Source organism: Lygodium microphyllum, chromosome 1 (assembly GCF_053477565.2).
Source record: "Lygodium microphyllum isolate KBCC chromosome 1, Lygodium_microphyllum_v1.1.10, whole genome shotgun sequence".
In the NCBI taxonomy this organism is placed as follows: domain Eukaryota; kingdom Viridiplantae; phylum Streptophyta; class Polypodiopsida; order Schizaeales; family Lygodiaceae; genus Lygodium; species Lygodium microphyllum.
The window spans coordinates 124,846,223-124,863,708 of record NC_141135.1 but is presented as its reverse complement, the minus strand read 5'-3'; positions in this window follow the sequence as shown (position 1 = coordinate 124,863,708).

Genomic DNA, 17,486 nt, shown 5'->3' with positions numbered 1-17,486 from the left:
ATGAACTCTACCTTTTTGCACAAAAAACAATGTAAAAGCATGAACAACAAGAAGCAAGAGACCAATTGGGTTCAATCTCCCCCCATGCCTTGTGTGAACGCTTCACAAAGCATGTATTTTATATATATTTCAATCTTCATGCTCAATAATAGCCCAATTTACAAAAATATGACAAGCTTTTAGCTTTTGAGTTTGCTTTCTACAAAAATAGGAAATAAAGCTAATGGACGGTGCCCATAGAGTCTGGCACGCCCAACACAATGTCCAAATAGAAATAACATATCTGTGCGCATAGGCGCATACAAAATAATAATCAATAATCAATGCCTCAATAGACATAACAAAATATAGGCGTGGCGCCTATCAAAATATAATCCAAAGGTCGAATACTCGCTAGACTCCAATGCTTTCCAATGCCACTGCTGCTATCTCTACACATCAACTGAAGCATTCACAATCGTTAGTAAAATAATACAATTAAACCGACAAAAGTGAATACCTAGCAGTCTTCAGCTACATAAATAAATCAACTGGTTAGAAATAAATCCTAACCTTAATTTATTACGAGTGCGCACTCTAAACTCATATACGTTTATTAATTTAATATGCATTTTGCGGAATCACCCGCTATGGAATCACCCATGTACACACTAAATTAATGAAACGCCTGAAAAGGACAGGCGTCCCCATCAACTTCTCGCACAAAGAATCCTCTTTGTGTATGAGCCCCGGTCATCTAAGTTTACGGAATCCACCGTAAAATCTCACGGAATCCACCGTGGCACGGAATCCACTGTGGAATATGCCTCCTGGCATCATACCCCGGGGTGGGATAGCAATTGACCTCAATTGCTATTAGCTCAATGTGGAGCTAACAGAGTGGGGAAAGCATTTAAGTCTCTAGCGTGCATCCATTGTGCTTTCTCTACAGGATGGTTCTTAAATTTTACTAGATATCTAGAATACCTTCGGCCAGTTCTAGTGGTCATATAGTCAGTGTCTATGATGGCTTCTGGTTCAAGTATTTCAGTCTCTTCCTCTAATAAAGGTGGGTGAATGCATTATCATTAATCTTATGAATGATTCTAAATGGTCCATAGAATCTAGGAGCTAATTTGACAACTGCATGTCTATCTACACTTTGCAGTCTACGTTTTTCTATTCTCAGCCAAACATAATCATCAATTTTGAAATTCATGGCTTGTCTTTTCTTATTGGCTTGTTTGGTATATGATTGTTGGGCTTTAGCAATCATATCCTTAACCTCATCAAAAATACTGTTATGCATACTAGCAATATCATCAGCACTCTGAATTCTATTAGACAAAGATGCAACATGTGTAGATAATCTATATCCATAAATGACTTCAAAAGGTTCTTTCTTTGTAGATGTGTGTGGTGTATTGTTATATGCAAATTGTAATAAATGCAAATGAGTGTCCCATGTTTGAGGTTTAGAGATAGTATATGCACGTAAAAGATCTAGAATGGTGCTGTTTGTGGCTTCTGTTTGTCCATTTGTTTCTGGATGAAATACAGATGAGAAATTAATCTTTGTGCCTAGATTAGCAAACAGTGTAATCCAAAAATTGTTACAAAATCTAGAATCACGATCTAAAATAATCACTTTTGGCAATCCATGGTTAGTAAAAACAGTTTTAAAAAATAATTGTGCTGCTTGTGATGCTATTAAAGTTTTCTTACATGGAATGAAATATGCTTGCTTACTAAATCTATCTACAACTATCCAAATCATATCATGGTTAGATTTAGTATTTGGTAAACTAGTAATGAAATCCATAGAAATAAGTTCCCAAGGTTTAGATGGAATAGACAAAGGCATTAGTAATCCATACTATTTACCATGATGTCTCTTTATTCTTTGACAAATCAAACATTCAGAAACGAAATTAGATACATCTGCATCCATATGCGGCCAATAAAAATCTTCAGTTAACATGTGTAATGTAGATATGATACCTCTATGACCTTGATATGGGGGACAATGAATTTCATTCAAAACAAAAGATCGGAATGGAATAGTAACACACAGTCTCTTTTCAAAAAACATAAATCCATCATTATATGACAATGAATCAACAGGAATGAAATTATTTTGAACTAATTTTTGCCAATCAGAATGAAAAGTAATATCCTGGTGATATGTATCTTTCATAGCAATCAAAGAATCAAAAGATATGACAGAAATATTATGAATTGCAGGTCTTCTACTCAATGCATCAGCATCAGCAACTACATTTTCTTTTCCAGGTTGGTATTGAATGATAGGATGAAAACTTTGAATAAAGGAAGCCCGTTTGATATGACGGTCAGAAATTTGGGGTTGGCTAAGTAAATGTCTAATGCTTTGCTGGTCGGTCTTTATCATGAATTCTGAACCCATTAAGTAGCGTTTCCACTGTCTTAATGCTTGTACAACTGCTAATAGTTCTTTGTCATATGTTGAATATTTCAGCTCAGAGGGTTTCAGCTTAGAACTAGAATATGCTATTGGATGATTGTCTTGCATTAGTACGGCTCCTATTCCTGATCCGCTAGCATCGGTCACAACTAGAAAGAATGGTCTATTAAAGTCAGGCAATTGCAAAACAGGGGCATTGGTTAATGCACGTTTCAGTAAGTCAAAGGATTTCTGCTGAGTTTCAGTCCATTGATAAACAATTCCTTTCTTAAGAAGTTTGGTTAATGGTAAAGCAAGTAATGAAAAATAACTTACAAACTTCCTATAGAAACTAGCAAGACCAAGGAATGAGCGTAATTCATGCACGTTTTTAGGAACAGGCCAATGCAATATTGCATCAATTTTCTTAGGATCAACTTTAATTCCTTCAGATGATACAATATGACCTAAATATTCTATTTCTGTCTTAAATAATTCACTCTTTTCAGGATTTGCAAACAATTGATTTTCTTTCAGTAATTGAAAAACTAATGATAAATGCTCATAATGCTCTTTTTTACTTTGACTAAACACCAAAATATCATCAAAGAAAACAATCACACAGTACTGATATTTCAAAAAGATACGGTTCATCATTCTACTGAAAGTGGCAGGTGCATTAGTCAATCCGAATGGCATGACTAAGAATTCGTAATGGCCAAACTGTGTTCTGAATGCAGTCTTAAATATGTCAGATTTATCTAGCCTCACCTGATGATATCCAAACTTAAGGTCAATTTTACTAAATATATAAGATCCTTGCAGTTTGTCCATAAGGTCATCAACTCTAGGTATAGGATACCTATTCTTTACAGTGATCTTATTTAAAGCTCGGTAGTCAATACACATACGATAGGTATTATTCTTTTTCTTGACTAAGAGTACAGGTGCACCGAATGGGGAACTGCTAGGTCGAATTAAACCTCTATTTAGTAATTCTTCAACTTGACTTTGGATTTCTTTTTGCTCTATTTGATTGTGCCTATATGGTGCTTTGCAAGGTGGTTGTGTGCCAGGATTAAATCAATCTTATGGTCTTCTGGTCGTGAAGGAGGTAAACCTAGTGGTAGGTCTTCTGCAAAATAGTCTTTAAAATATGCAAGAAATTCCTTATGCCTAGGGTGCATATGATTTTCCTTTGCTTGCAATTCATTCACCCAAATGAGATATGATTTAGTACTCTTGCGTAATGCACGTTTTGCTTGAGTATGCGAAAGCAGTGGAAAAATATTAGATGCATGCATACCATATAATGTAATAGATTTTCCTTGAAAATTAATATTCATTGTGTGCGTGGAATAATCTATATTTGGATTATGTTGGTGTCGCCAAGGCATTCCTAGAATAATGTCACTTGACTGTAATGGAACAACTAAGAAATTTCTTCTTTCAATGTATGAACCAATTTGAATCTCTAAATCTTGAACTTCTTGTGTGCCATTATACCTAGTGCCTAAAAATGCAGCTTTTATGCGATAATGCATAGGTACAGTCTGTAATTTCAATTCCTTTACCAATTTTGCTGAAATAAAGTCATGAGTACTACCGTCATCATGCAAGATAGTTCTTTCCTTTCCATGCACCAAACATTTCATAGTCAATAGTGAATGTGGAGTAGGCATACCTGGTAAAGTGTCGGAAGTAGTAGTAGTATCATCCTCATCTTCAGTGAAATCAGGCATATCCTCATGCTCGTCTTCGTCCATGGCTCCAAGATAATTGATATGTGCTGGTGGCTTCTTTGAATGACAATTTGCTGTGAGATGCCCAGGCTGGTGACACTTATAGCATACTATTGGCTTGGCTTTGGTTACATTATTTGCAATGGCTAGAAGTCTGGGTACATTTGGATTTGCTTGTGGAATAGGCTTAGGATTTTGATTGACATTGGATGGTAATGCAGGTGGTTTAGCCCAATTCTTGCGGAAAGATGGTGAAGAGAAACGACCTAGATTAAACCTTCTAAAATTGGAGTTGAATTGTTTAGATCCATAATTACCATTGGCTTGGAATTGCTGTGGTCGTCTGTCTCTTCCGCATAACTTATCTTCAGTGTCGTGAGCTAGTGAGATGGCGTCTTCAAGGGTAGCAGGTTTGAACATGTTCACTTCAGCGTAGTAATATCCAAGAAGTCCAGACGTATACTTATGCTTATGTGTCGTCTCTGGTACGTCTTCAAGCATGCGTAGCTGTAGGAGTGCATTCCAAAAACGCTCTGTATACTGTGGTATAGGCTCACGATCCCGTTGTTGAAGTAAATCCCATTGCTTGATAGCCTTCTCATGAAATTGCGGTGGAAGGAAATTCTTCATGAACTTCTTCTTGAAATCTTCCCAAGTAGCAAGACATTCTATGCTCTTGCGTACTATAGTCCACCAAAGTGATGCTCTATCTACCAAATGATTAGTAACACACTTGATTTTATCTTTTTCTGGATAGGTTTCCTCATGGAAATAGTCATCAAACTGGCTAATGAATGATAAAACAGTCTTTCCTTCTCGTATGCCATTGAAAGTGCGAAATTTAAAACTTCGTTTACTTATCTTTGATTCCTTGCGAATGGTTTGTGCTTTAAGAGTGGTGTCGATGGTACGTCGAATCAAATCTTCAGCTTGAGGTTCTTCTTTGTCGGTGGACGCTCTTTGTAATTTTGTCAATTGTGCTTGTAATACTGCCTAGCTCTTCGTTCTTCTTCCGATTGCAGCATAATTAGATCTAGCTTTTGTTCCATGGTAGGCTCAGATAAGTCGTCTTCAGCCATAGGATCATCCATATGTGGGGTCGTCATCCTGTAAAACTCAATAAACCTTTCTCACTCAAAATCAGGTTAGCGGGATGAGCGTAGCTCAAATTCGAGAATACAAGGCTATGTATTTTTGGGTATTTCATTCTCAATTTTCAGAAAATCTGCAATATTTCCTTCTTCCTTTGCTAAAAATGCTTCAGCGAACCTGTAGATAGGTAGAATACCTTGCCACGAACAACTTTCCAGTTCAGAGCTTTTGCGCAGGAACAAGCCTTCTAGGAGTTTTGAGCACTAGTCAGTTCTGACTCCAGTTGACTAGTCTGACTTGCAGAGTTGCAGACTTGCAGAACTTAGGCCGACTTGATGAACTTGCAGGACTTGATTCCAGTCGACTTGCAGAACTTGATTTTTGGTGCGCAGGACTCGGAGTTTGGTGACTTGCTTATCCTGTGTGACTTGCAGAAAGCTTAAAGCTTTGATTGACTTAATGGATTAAGAAGCTTTAAGCTTCTTAATCCGTCGTGAATTTGTAGGACAAGAGGATGTCCACGGCAGAATTCGCGGCCTCCAGAACAGCCCGCCGTCCTCAACGATTAAGTCGTTTGTGGTGAAGCTTTAATTAATAAGCTAAAGCTTTGGAAATTTTGAAAGGTGAAGCTTATTTAGCTATGAAAGATATAAGCTTATCTCTGGTTTTTTTACGACTTGATGAAGGAGATGGATGCGTGGTCCTCCACCTGCACAACCTGGTCCTTCGCGATCTGAGAGTAGAAACAAGGGTTCTTGATCGCCAGAAGTCTGCTTGTATCGACGGTTTGCAACGAGAGTGACTGTAGAGCCCGATCGTTCCTGGAGCTCCGCCTTCGCCCGAGATGGGTAGCGATTGGAAGCTCTTGATCTCAGCTCCGCTCTGATACCACTAGTGCGCAGATCGGTCGCAGTATGCTCACCTAGTGAATCCCGGAAGGTCCCCAAGAACAATGAACTCTACCTTTTTGCACAAAAAACAATGTAAAAGCATGAACGACAAGAAGCAAGAGACCAATTGGGTTCAATCTCCCCCCATGCCTTATGTGAGTGCTTCACAAAGCATGTATTTTATGTATATTTCAATCTTCATGCTCAATAATAGCCCAATTTACAAAAATATGACAAGCTTTTAGCTTTTGAGTTTGCTTTCTACAAAAATAGGAAATAAAGCTAATGGACGGTGCCCATAGAGTCTGGCACGCCCAACACAATGTCCAAATAGAAATAACATATCCGTGCACATAGGCGCATACAAAATAATAATCAATAATCAATGCCTCAATAGACATAACAAAATATAGGCATGGCGCCTATCAAAATATAATCCAAAGGTCGAATACTTGCTAGACTCCAATGCTTTCCTCCGCCACTACTGCTATCTCTACACATCAATTGAAGCATTCACAATCGTTAGTAAAATAATACAATTAAACCGACAAAAGTGAATACCTAGCAGTCTTCAGCTACATAAATAAATCAATTGGTTAGAAATAAATCCTAACCTTAATTTATTACAAGTGCGCACTCTAAACTCATAAACGTTTATTAATTTAATATGCATTTTGCAGAATCACCCGCTATGGAATCACCCATGTACACACTAAATTAATGAAATGCCCGAAAAGGACAGGCGTCCCCATCAACTTCTCGCACAAAGAATCCTCTTTGTGTATGAGCCCCGGTCATCTAAGTTTACGGAATCCACCGTAAAACCTCACGGAATCCACCATGGCACGGAATCCACCATGGAATATGCCTCCTGGCATCATCTGGTCACGGAATCATGATTAGATAAGAAGCAGGGTTTACGGTGTCTTCTTATTCAACCCATTCCCAATTGCACTAGGCCGACAATGTTCGGTCCTAGGGGTTCCAATTCAATCCGAGTTTCTTCTTTTGAACGAGTGATCCTTAGGATAGAAACCCTAGATCATTTCTTGCAAGTGCGTCCAATTGTCCCTACATTCTGTGAATGTGGGTAGGATCTGAGGGTTTCAACTTGGCAACAAGTGCGACTAGGGTAAACCCTAGTTAGCACTTGGATTATATTGTATCGATTTAACCATCTTATGCAAATCCTTTGTAGTTTAGGTGTTTTGGGTAATCCAGTCTACTTGTCTTATGACAATGACGGTCCATTCCTAAAGATGTTGTCTTGATCTAAAAGGGGAAAAACTAGTTGCATTACGATATAATTCTCGTAAACACACGATTCATTGCCTCTGAGTATGATTAGATTCACAATCCCTAACTCTTCTTGTTAAGACAAAAACACATGTTGAATTACGGCATAATTTCCATTCATCCTACTAGGGCTTGCATTCATGATTTATGCCACTAATGCTTTTAAGGTTTTATGTTGAAATGAACCATGCATCCTTTCCGTAACTACATCTCTGAATGAAATTATTCATACGATGAATCAACATTACGCAAGCTTTCTTAACTACTATGTAGTTAAATGAAATTTATGTCAATTGAGACTAGAGTTAGCCTACTTCATGCAAGCCCTTGAATCTTTTCCATGCCTTGCAATTTCCTATGGTTGATAACAACTTTTTTATGAATCATTATGAAGAAGATTTGTCAAAAATTGTGATATGCTATTTAATCTTTCTATGCATAATCAAAGGTGTACTACAAGAATTTTGACTTTGTAATGGTAGTCATTGGTTGTTTTAGATTCGTTACTTTGCAATGCACAAAGGCAACTTGCTTAAAATGCTTAGACACCTTATGTTCTTTTTCATTCATTCCTTTGAAAGTACAAATAGCCAATCTTCAATCGTGAGTTACTTCTAGTAAATTTACAATACCCGATTTATTTCAATCACATCTAACTAGGTGAATTTGACAAGCATAAGTACATCCTAATTCCATGAAATAACAATGCATAACTGCAATACTTCTACGTAAATTAAAAAAATAGGAAGAAAACCTAGACTTGTGGGTTCGGTGAAATATCCACATGAATATTAGGAGATGATCCTCCTGCAGGTGCGCCTTGTGACTTTTTAGGGGCCATCGCGAATTCGGCTTCTGGTTTGCCTTCGTGGATTTCGAACTTCTTGCCTTGGCTTGCACTCTTATGATCTTGGGCCGTCTCCCTCGTACGTGAAAATTCCCTTTGAAGTACATATCCTTTACAGAAGTACCGACTTGCAAAATTTGGCTTTGGAAGGCCTTAGGGTTTGGAGCTTGGGCCTTCTTTCTTTCGGGAAAAGAGGGATTTTGTCAAGGGATCTTGTGAAGGCCTTGCGGAAAGGACGGCTTAAGAGATATTCTTCTCCTTGAAATTCCGGCTAGGAATGGTTCTATGGGGCCTTGTGGGAATGGGGAGTTTAAATCTCGAGGCGAGGGGCTTTTGGATGAATGGTGGGAAGGGCTTTATACTTATTTTCTTCAAAATCCCAGGGATAAAGATCTTGTGGACAGGGGGTTTAAGGAAATCCTCCTCTTCTCTACAAGACCCGGGGGGGAAAAAATAAGGATGGCTTATGGGGGAAATTGAGTGGAAAGGGGCTTAGACAAACCCCTCTTCTTCTTTACAAAGAACCGGGCCTAAGGCCTTGTGGGAGATTTGGTAGGAAGGCCTTATAGGCTTCCTCTTCAAAGCCCGGGAGAAAAATGGCCTTTTGGAGGATTCAATGGGAAGGGGGACTTAGAGAAGCCCCCTTAGAAGCTTCTAAGAAGCTTGTACTATGATCAGAGGGCCACGTGCAAAAGGAGGAAAAGTGGTGCTGACGTCGAGTAGGGGATTCCCTTGTCAGCGGATGGCGGCATTGGCCACTTTGGCAGATCTGGCGGTGGCTATTAAGCCACAGACGGCCTACGGCAGGCCCAACGGTGACTTTCTCCTCCCAAGAGTCAACGACAGCAACTCTAGTGTCTCCCTCCTTCGTGCTATGACCTCCTGCAGTCTCATAGCCTCTCCCTCCTCTCACGCCCATCTTACCCCCCCCCTAAGGGGGGTTTTTATAGTCCAGGGGGGAGAGAGTACCTCCCCCCACACATGGCCCCTTGCATGGCCATCTTCCCTCCTCCGTTCCAAATGCATCCCTACTAGCCCATCTCCCCACACTCCCTCTCCTCCAGCCATGCATTGACTGGGGGAGAAGGAATAGTAAAAAAAAAATTGAAATTAATTTCATCATTATTCTCTTAACCTCCTCTCAAGAGGATGTTTCCCCGCAGATGATGCAGTTTTGAACCTCGGTCCCGATTTACTAATGCGCAGTACTCCATTTCTCGCATATCATTATAGATCAACTGCTGGCACTGATGATAATCTTTTCATGAGTTTATAGTGGGTGGGAGGTTGGTCTAGTAATATTTTTCTTCAAATGGGAATATTACATTCTCTCCCCCTTGGAGGAATAGAGATGTTCTCATCTCGAGATGAACTGGGGATATTGTTGGTTTAGAGTTCTTTCATCCATCCAAGTGGCATCCTCCTCGCGATAATCTCTCCACTGGACAAGGCATTCTCTCAAGGTTCTAGATCTCAATTGTCTCTCCCTAACATCTAAGATCCCTTCAGGCCGTAGCTCAAGGACTCCTTGGCTAGGCATCACAACTTGTTGGTCATCAAGTACATGGCTAGGATTAGGTACATACTTCTTCAATAGGCTAATATGGAATACATTATGAACCTTTAGGTTCTCACGAAGTTGCAGTTTATAAGCATTGGGTCCTAAGCACTTGAGGATCTTGTATGGTCCACAATACCTTGGACTTAGCTTCTTGCAATCTCCGGTTTTTAAAAAGTTCATTTTCTCTTGGAAATTTTAATAAGCTCAGTCCTTGATCTTCTAGGTCATACAAAATTATAAAATGCATTGGGTCACATGTTTATAAACTAGCCCACTTCCTTATCTAAATATTCGTAATGCATTTTATACAAGCCTACTGAAATCTTATGTCTCCAATCTTGAGCATGTCCTCGATGATAAACAAATTGTAATGCCAACTTAAGGAATCCTTGAGGTCCAACTGGAAAGAATATTGAAAATGAGAAAAAAGCCTTTCAAAAAAATATCACACCTTACATGAAAACCTAATCCAATGGAAGGATTTCTTAGAACCAGATGTGATTTGGATAGAGCAATTCATTCTCTTTGAAGAGATCACTATCACTTTCTCTCGAGATGAGAATATCTCCATTTTTCTAAGCTGAAGAGAATGCCACACACCCAACTTTTCTTGTCAATCGCAGATGATTGTCCCTTATTCGCATGGATCACATCAAGTTTCTCACGGTTAACTACGTTCGTATACCCTTATAGAAGGTTCAACTAACTAGCTTTACTAAAATTTCTATTTAATTAGATTATAATATATTATTATAATTTAGTGACTTTGAACAAATAAAGTTAAATTATTCTTACTAATTACTATTTTATTTCAATTTATTTTGATTTACTTTGATTTCTCATAATTATAATTAAGTTACTTATTTTTGAACTATTAATATATTATTATCATTTATTTGTAAATGTTAAATTATTTTAATTAGTTATTATTATTTTTTATTTAATAGTATCTGTTCTTAGTTTTTTGAAAAAAATTATAAATTTATTATATCATAAATATTTTTGAAATATCTCTAATTTAATGTTAATTTAAACCAATTTTTGAAAAATTTAAGGTTATTATTTTGATCATGTTTACATTTTTTAAAAGACTCTTTTATATATATATGCATATACATACATACATATATAAGGAAAACGAAGAAAATCCAAAAAAATAGAGGAAAAAGGGGGGTTAGTTAAAGATCCCCCCCCCCCCCCCCCCACACCACCACACCCCTTCCTCTCTTCATTTGTCTTGGGGGAAGAATGAGAAAGAAATTTCCTTCTAAACCTTAATATACATACAAAAATTTCCCCCTCAAGAAAGAAAATAAAATCCCCCCTTTAATTAATAAAATAAATAAAAGATAAACCCCTCCCCCCCCCCAAAAAGAAAAGAAAAGAAAAGAAAAGAAAAACTACTTAAAGGATCCCTCTCTTTCCATAATTCATCTCATTGTTAAGAGGATGATACTCTTGAGAGAGTGTGAGTGCAAATAAAATAGATTTTAAAAAAAGAGGCGAGAGAATTAACACATCGAGGAGATAGTGGTCGGCGGTCACAATAACACCTTGTGAATCTCTTATTTCTAACATCTTACTTCATTACCATGGATCAATGCAAGCACATAGATATACTAGAATAGGAGTAGTTTCTTCATTAAGAGCATAGACACTTACATTAATCACTCTTTTGCTTCTTACTTCTAGATAGTAATGCATTGGTTCAATCTTCCTCTTGTTGTATACATTTTGGCTCAACTTTGAGGTTGATTTACTACTATTACAACAATCCCTATTTCTTTGGTTAGTAGACATAATGGCATGTATTTCAAATGATATTGCTCTCTTTAACATAGATAAGTTGGATGACAATAACTTCCAGTATTGGAACACTAAATTTGTCAAGTATTAGTATCAAAGAAACAAGTTAGGCCATTGAAGACCAAGTGAATAAATCTAGAAAATTGGAATAGAGAGAATGGGATAAGCTTGATGAGCTATGCAAGTTCACCATTATATTATCGAATGTCTAGGGCATAAAAAAGTATGGCCTCGTATTCTTAAATAATTCTTATTATTAAAAAATTAATTGTAAAAATTTAGATAAATGACAAATGTGACTTATCTTCTCTCCCATAATTCTTGATTATTATTAAATTCATGAAATTATGACATCATAGTGAAAAATATTTATAAAATTACCAAAAATTAGTTTTAAAAAATAAAATTTATATACTTAGTTTGAAATAATAATCAATTGATCATAAATAAGAGGAGAGTTAGATAAATAAAATAATTTATACTAAAATTAAATTGATAGTTTAAAACTTAGTTTATTTTTAAAAATAAGTCAAAATAATTTAAAAAAAGTTGAGAAAGTAATGAAATGTTAGGTTTTAATGCTATAACTTTATCAAAAGTTTTTGAAATTTTATTTTAAAGTGGTTAGTCTTGTAGATATGCTTTTGTTTGTAATATCATTAAATAGTGAAAAAATCAACATTTTTGTAGTACTACTGTAGAAATTATGTTGAAAACATATTTTCTTTATAAATTATATAGGTCATACAAACATTCTTGTAGTTTAGTGAAATGTAGATAATACATTGATAGTTTTCTTTGTTTCCATATTTTCCAAATAGATTAAAAAATAAATTGAGATACCTTAGTCTTGATAATGTGTATTCATATGCATAAAATCTAAACTCAAGTTATGAGTTGGTTACTATTTGAATGAAAATGATTAAAGTTTCATTGAAAAAGTTATCTTGATCCCTATCTAGAAATGATAGTTTATTTGATCATTTTTTCTTAACTACTTTTAGTTGCAATAAACCTTAAAATTGATTCTAATGACATTTGTGTCTTTGATAAGCTAGATAGGATTGAGGCATTGTACTTTTCCCAAGGCCATGCCTAGGATTCTCTTCACCTAAAGTTGTAACAAATTACCTAGGGTAGAGGAATACTACTTAAGTATGTATGTATGGTGTTCCATATAGAAAGGTTCACTACAAGGGAATAGGGATATAGCAATGGGCATTTGTGACACAAACTAGTGGTGTCACTTTAGTGAAAGTACTTTGACAAAAAAAGTAGGCAAAACCCAAGCACGGCATTTTGCTGCAAAGATTTTGAGAGAGAGCAAAAGAGATCATGGCTTTGGGAGGGAGAGGGAGAGGAAGAGAGAAAGAGAGAGAAGGAGAACTTATCACCATTGTCATCGCCGCCTGCTGTTATTCGCAAAGAAGAGGAGGAAGTGCACAAAGGAAGAAGAGGGGTCGTCACGAAGAGGAGACAAAGAATCCATCCTCAGGCCTTTGTGGTGAGCACATTGCCTTCTCTTGGTTTGTTCTTGTTATTTCTTCTTTTCTTTTATTTGTTTTTCTTGAGAATGAGGTGCATTGAGGGAGAAAGAGAAGAAATGAGAGAGGGAGAAGAAGAAAGGAAAAGGAAGAGAGAATAATAGAGAGAGAAAATAAAGATGAAAGATAGTAAAGAAAGAGAGAGAGAGAAAGGGAGGGAGAGAGGAGAATGAGTAAGAAACCACAAGAGGGTGGAGAGAAACAAAGAGAGGGGCAACAGAGAAAGATAGAGAGACAAAAAGAAAGAGAAGGGGGAGAGAACATGAAACAAATAGCGCACAGAGAGGTTGATAAATTATGTTAGGTTAGTTAGAAAACTAAAGCTATTCTTTAAGGGAAGGGGGTGTTTAAATAGCCTATGGATTTTTTATACAGCAAAGTGGTCTTGGTTAGCTGTGAGAATTCCATTAAAAATATGAAATGCTAGATTAGGTCAAGTTAGGAATGATTGAATGTCAACTATCCTAGTGTGTCATCCTAGATCTAAATCAATGTTATTTTAGGGGGCCTGAGTTGAGACTATACCTTATTAATAAAGTGGTTGATGCATATTACTCCCCCTCATTTCTCACTCTCATTAAACCAATGCAATGTTCTACTTATGTTTGAGAGATGATAGTAAAGTAGTTATCTCAAGCTAATACTAGATAACCATGGTAGGAGACTATAGTTAGGATCAATGATCCTTGTGGGGTTGAGGTGGTGAAACTTTCCCTACGAGGTAGACTTGAGTAGTTTGAGGTAATGCAGTTTGATTATTACAAGGGAGTTTTGAGCAGAAGTTACATTGATTACCTCTTGATAAATTTGTGCCATTAGGATCTGGTCGATAGACATGTTACAAATATAGATATGCATCTAGATATGACTGTAGACTCTAGATTTTCAAGGCCATGCATTCTCTAGAATTTGGATGAAAAGGGATCAATTTGTGCACACCTTAGATTGACTTTATAATTTTTTACATTATGAAAGGTGTTGGATATGGAGTGCCATGTATTTCTTTATTAATGCTGATCATCTTCCCTATATTAGAACCAACCTTAAGTAGATATAGTGGATGGAAAATCTAAAAGTTGTTTAATGTTTATTTTGAAGGAATCTATGGTTAATCATGCTATTAATATATCTAATTTCCACATGGGTAAATCTTTGTAATAGGATTCTTATCATGATGTAATGTCTCTTAGCTATTGGAAAAAATTAACTAAAAGATGAATCTTTGCCCTCTACTTATGTAAGCTCAATAGCTCCTAAAATTTATGTTAAAATGTAAGAAGGTTTATATGAAATCTTTATAATGTATATTAAACTAGTTCGTTATGTATTGTAAACCAAGACGTTTCAGTTGACGTTAACTCTATTGAGTTACAAGAGAATAAATCCCTTCTCAAACAAATTAAAAAAGAAAAAGAGAATGAGAATAAAAATAAGTTGTTTGTCGTCGTAACGTAGAAAAAATGGAAAAGATGATGGTCATGATGTTCAAGATCATGAGACATATCTTAATCAGCACGTCCCATGTCCTTGCTGTCAATGCAAGCTGGAAATCAAACAAAAGCTTCACTTGTCTATAAAACACATACAACGAGTATGATAGCGTCGCTTGTCTATAGAAACCTCATGCTCCTTAGGTTTTTTCTACTAAAGAAAAGTGCATTATGAAGTAAATTATCAAGTCTATTCGCACCTCGATAGGTATGATGCCTTCTCTCAGATCCGCTTTTTCTAAAGACGAACAACTATTAGGGCTAAAATCTTATAATTGGCCTACGATATGTCTGGTTTGTACTTGCCTCAATTGTAAGTGGCCTTCGTATTTTTCTATTTAGATTCTAGTATGTGTTCGTAATACTTTTCATTTGTGGTAGTTTGTACAGCCAATCACGATCGCAGAATGACTCACTCTAGAAATATGCGTGGCGACTTATAGGTTGTCAAATTTAGTGCAATGAACCTTAGAGAAGGAGATCAAGACATCCTCTATTGAATCCCCAAGGCAAAGAGAAGTGGAGATGGTCTGTCTCTTTGAGAAGTACTTGCCCACTAGCATGTTCACGATACAAATCCACCTCCTGGTGCATCTTATAGATGAAGTGGAGATCCCGAGACCTGTCCATACGCAATGGATGTTCTTCTTAGAGCACTTGATGAAAACCCTGAAAGGCTTTGTGCGACAATGAGCTCGGCCAGAAGGGAGCATGGTTGAAGGTTGACTAGTATCGGAGGCATTAGTGCATATTTCACACTTGGCTTACTAACGGTGGATTCAAACAAGAGTATGCTATGGTCATTGAAGGACGATGATAGACTGACCAAAGATGTGGTGGTTGGAAATGGGGTAGAAAAAATGATGGATGCTACAATGGAGGAGAAAGTGAATTGTTTTCATATGTTACACCATGCATCCATGGAGATGTGGCTCGCTAGGTATGAGCAAGCCACAAAAAAGATTGGGAAGAAGCATGATTAGAATTTTGACATAGTACCACACCATTGACTGATTCAATATCATGAGGGCATAGAGGAGATGTCATATTTTATGTCTATTTGATGGTTACATGGAGCTTTGATCATAGCATGTCGCAAAGGGGTGGAGGTTTCTACTGTGAGGAGTGGGAATTCTTGATGATCTCACTACATTGATCGATAGATTGTATGCATGTGGTGGCCTAGTAAGTCACTCATTTTTATTATCCGTAGTTACTATTTTTATTAAAATGTATTATGTATGGTGGACTGATGTGTAGTTTCATTTTGCAAACTCTGTTCGATGCTCCTTTTTGCGGTGGGATGAGCTTTCGAATGGTGAGGATCTATAGCTCATGCTAGAATTCGTGGAGCATACATCCTCTTCCTTTTTGGTCCTTTGATTTATGTAGGCATCTTCTATGTACTATGTTATTATCATCCTTTGTATCTTGCCATAATTCCATGAGTTTTCATCAGCAATCTTGTACTTATTATATGTACTAGTCTTGTGGGTTCAAGTCCATTTTACGCTCATCTTAACACCATTGCACACTTAACATGTAATCCATTTGTAGAATATAAATACAACACATAGTGCTATATGTGGTAGAACAACTTGCCACAATTTGTTTTTCTCTATAACTATTGCTATTAGCATCACAAATTTACTACATGCATCACTATTGGCATCACAATACGCGTCACAAACTGTCACAATTTGCATCGATAAATTGCGATGCTAATATCGACACAAATACCGATGCATATTGCAATGGTTTCTTGGAGATGCTAAGACCAACACATTTAGCGATGACAAGGCAAAAATTTTTAATGAACATTTTTGTCGCTTGAACATCAGTATGAGGCTTGTATCTTGTAGTGGTTGCCCCTTATGGAGGACGAGAAGAACCACTAAGGCTTTGGCTTGATATTATAATGTCCATCCCAATCCTATGATAGGGAAGGAAACCTATGCAAGCCCAAGGTGATTTACCATTAGAACTCCCATCAAGATGAACATGATAAGGTGACAATTCGATTTTTGGGTTGGTTCGCTATTCAAAGCGGTTATAATCATGATAATAACAAAAAACACCACGTTTTTCAGACACGATTATTTTTGGATTTTTTAAGAATATGTCAATGAGCTATGTGGAAATATTAATTAATTTTTCTTTTATATGTTTTACAACATGAATTTATACTTGCTTAGATAATTGATATAGGCAAGATTAATATGGAAAATGGATATATGATCTTCCTAACAAAACCATCCTATGGTTGGGTGGTACCAATTCGTCATGTGGCTTTCCCCAAAGTTTAGAAAATGACAAAAAATGGTGATCTTTATAGGGGTCAAGTTTAATTAGAATCATCTAAGTACCACTTAACCATTCTTTTAGGGGCTATGTCCTATGTGAAGTGGGTTTGACACTTAACTGGCCCTTTTTTTTCACTCTCATTGAACCAAGTGTGATGCTTGTGCACATCTAGTCTTTGACAGCTTGCACAATAGTGATTGTCCTTGCTTCATGCTAGATTGCTAGTAGAGATTGTAATTGGGCCTTTGGGAACATATAGGTCTATCCTTGTGAAATAAGACTAGATGTTTCACTTGTGAGGTAGACCTTGATAACACCTCATTTCCTAAGTTTGTATGCTTGTACGTAGCATGCATGGTGATGGCTAGGATCCAATCCCTAGACAATTGCAAAACTAGCCTTGCTATGCTTTAGGGTCGGGTATACCTCAACTATTGGAATGTTGATAACCCCTCCTAGAAGGAAACAAGATACCCTAGAAATCCTTCATCTATTTTTGAAAGGAGAAGCGAG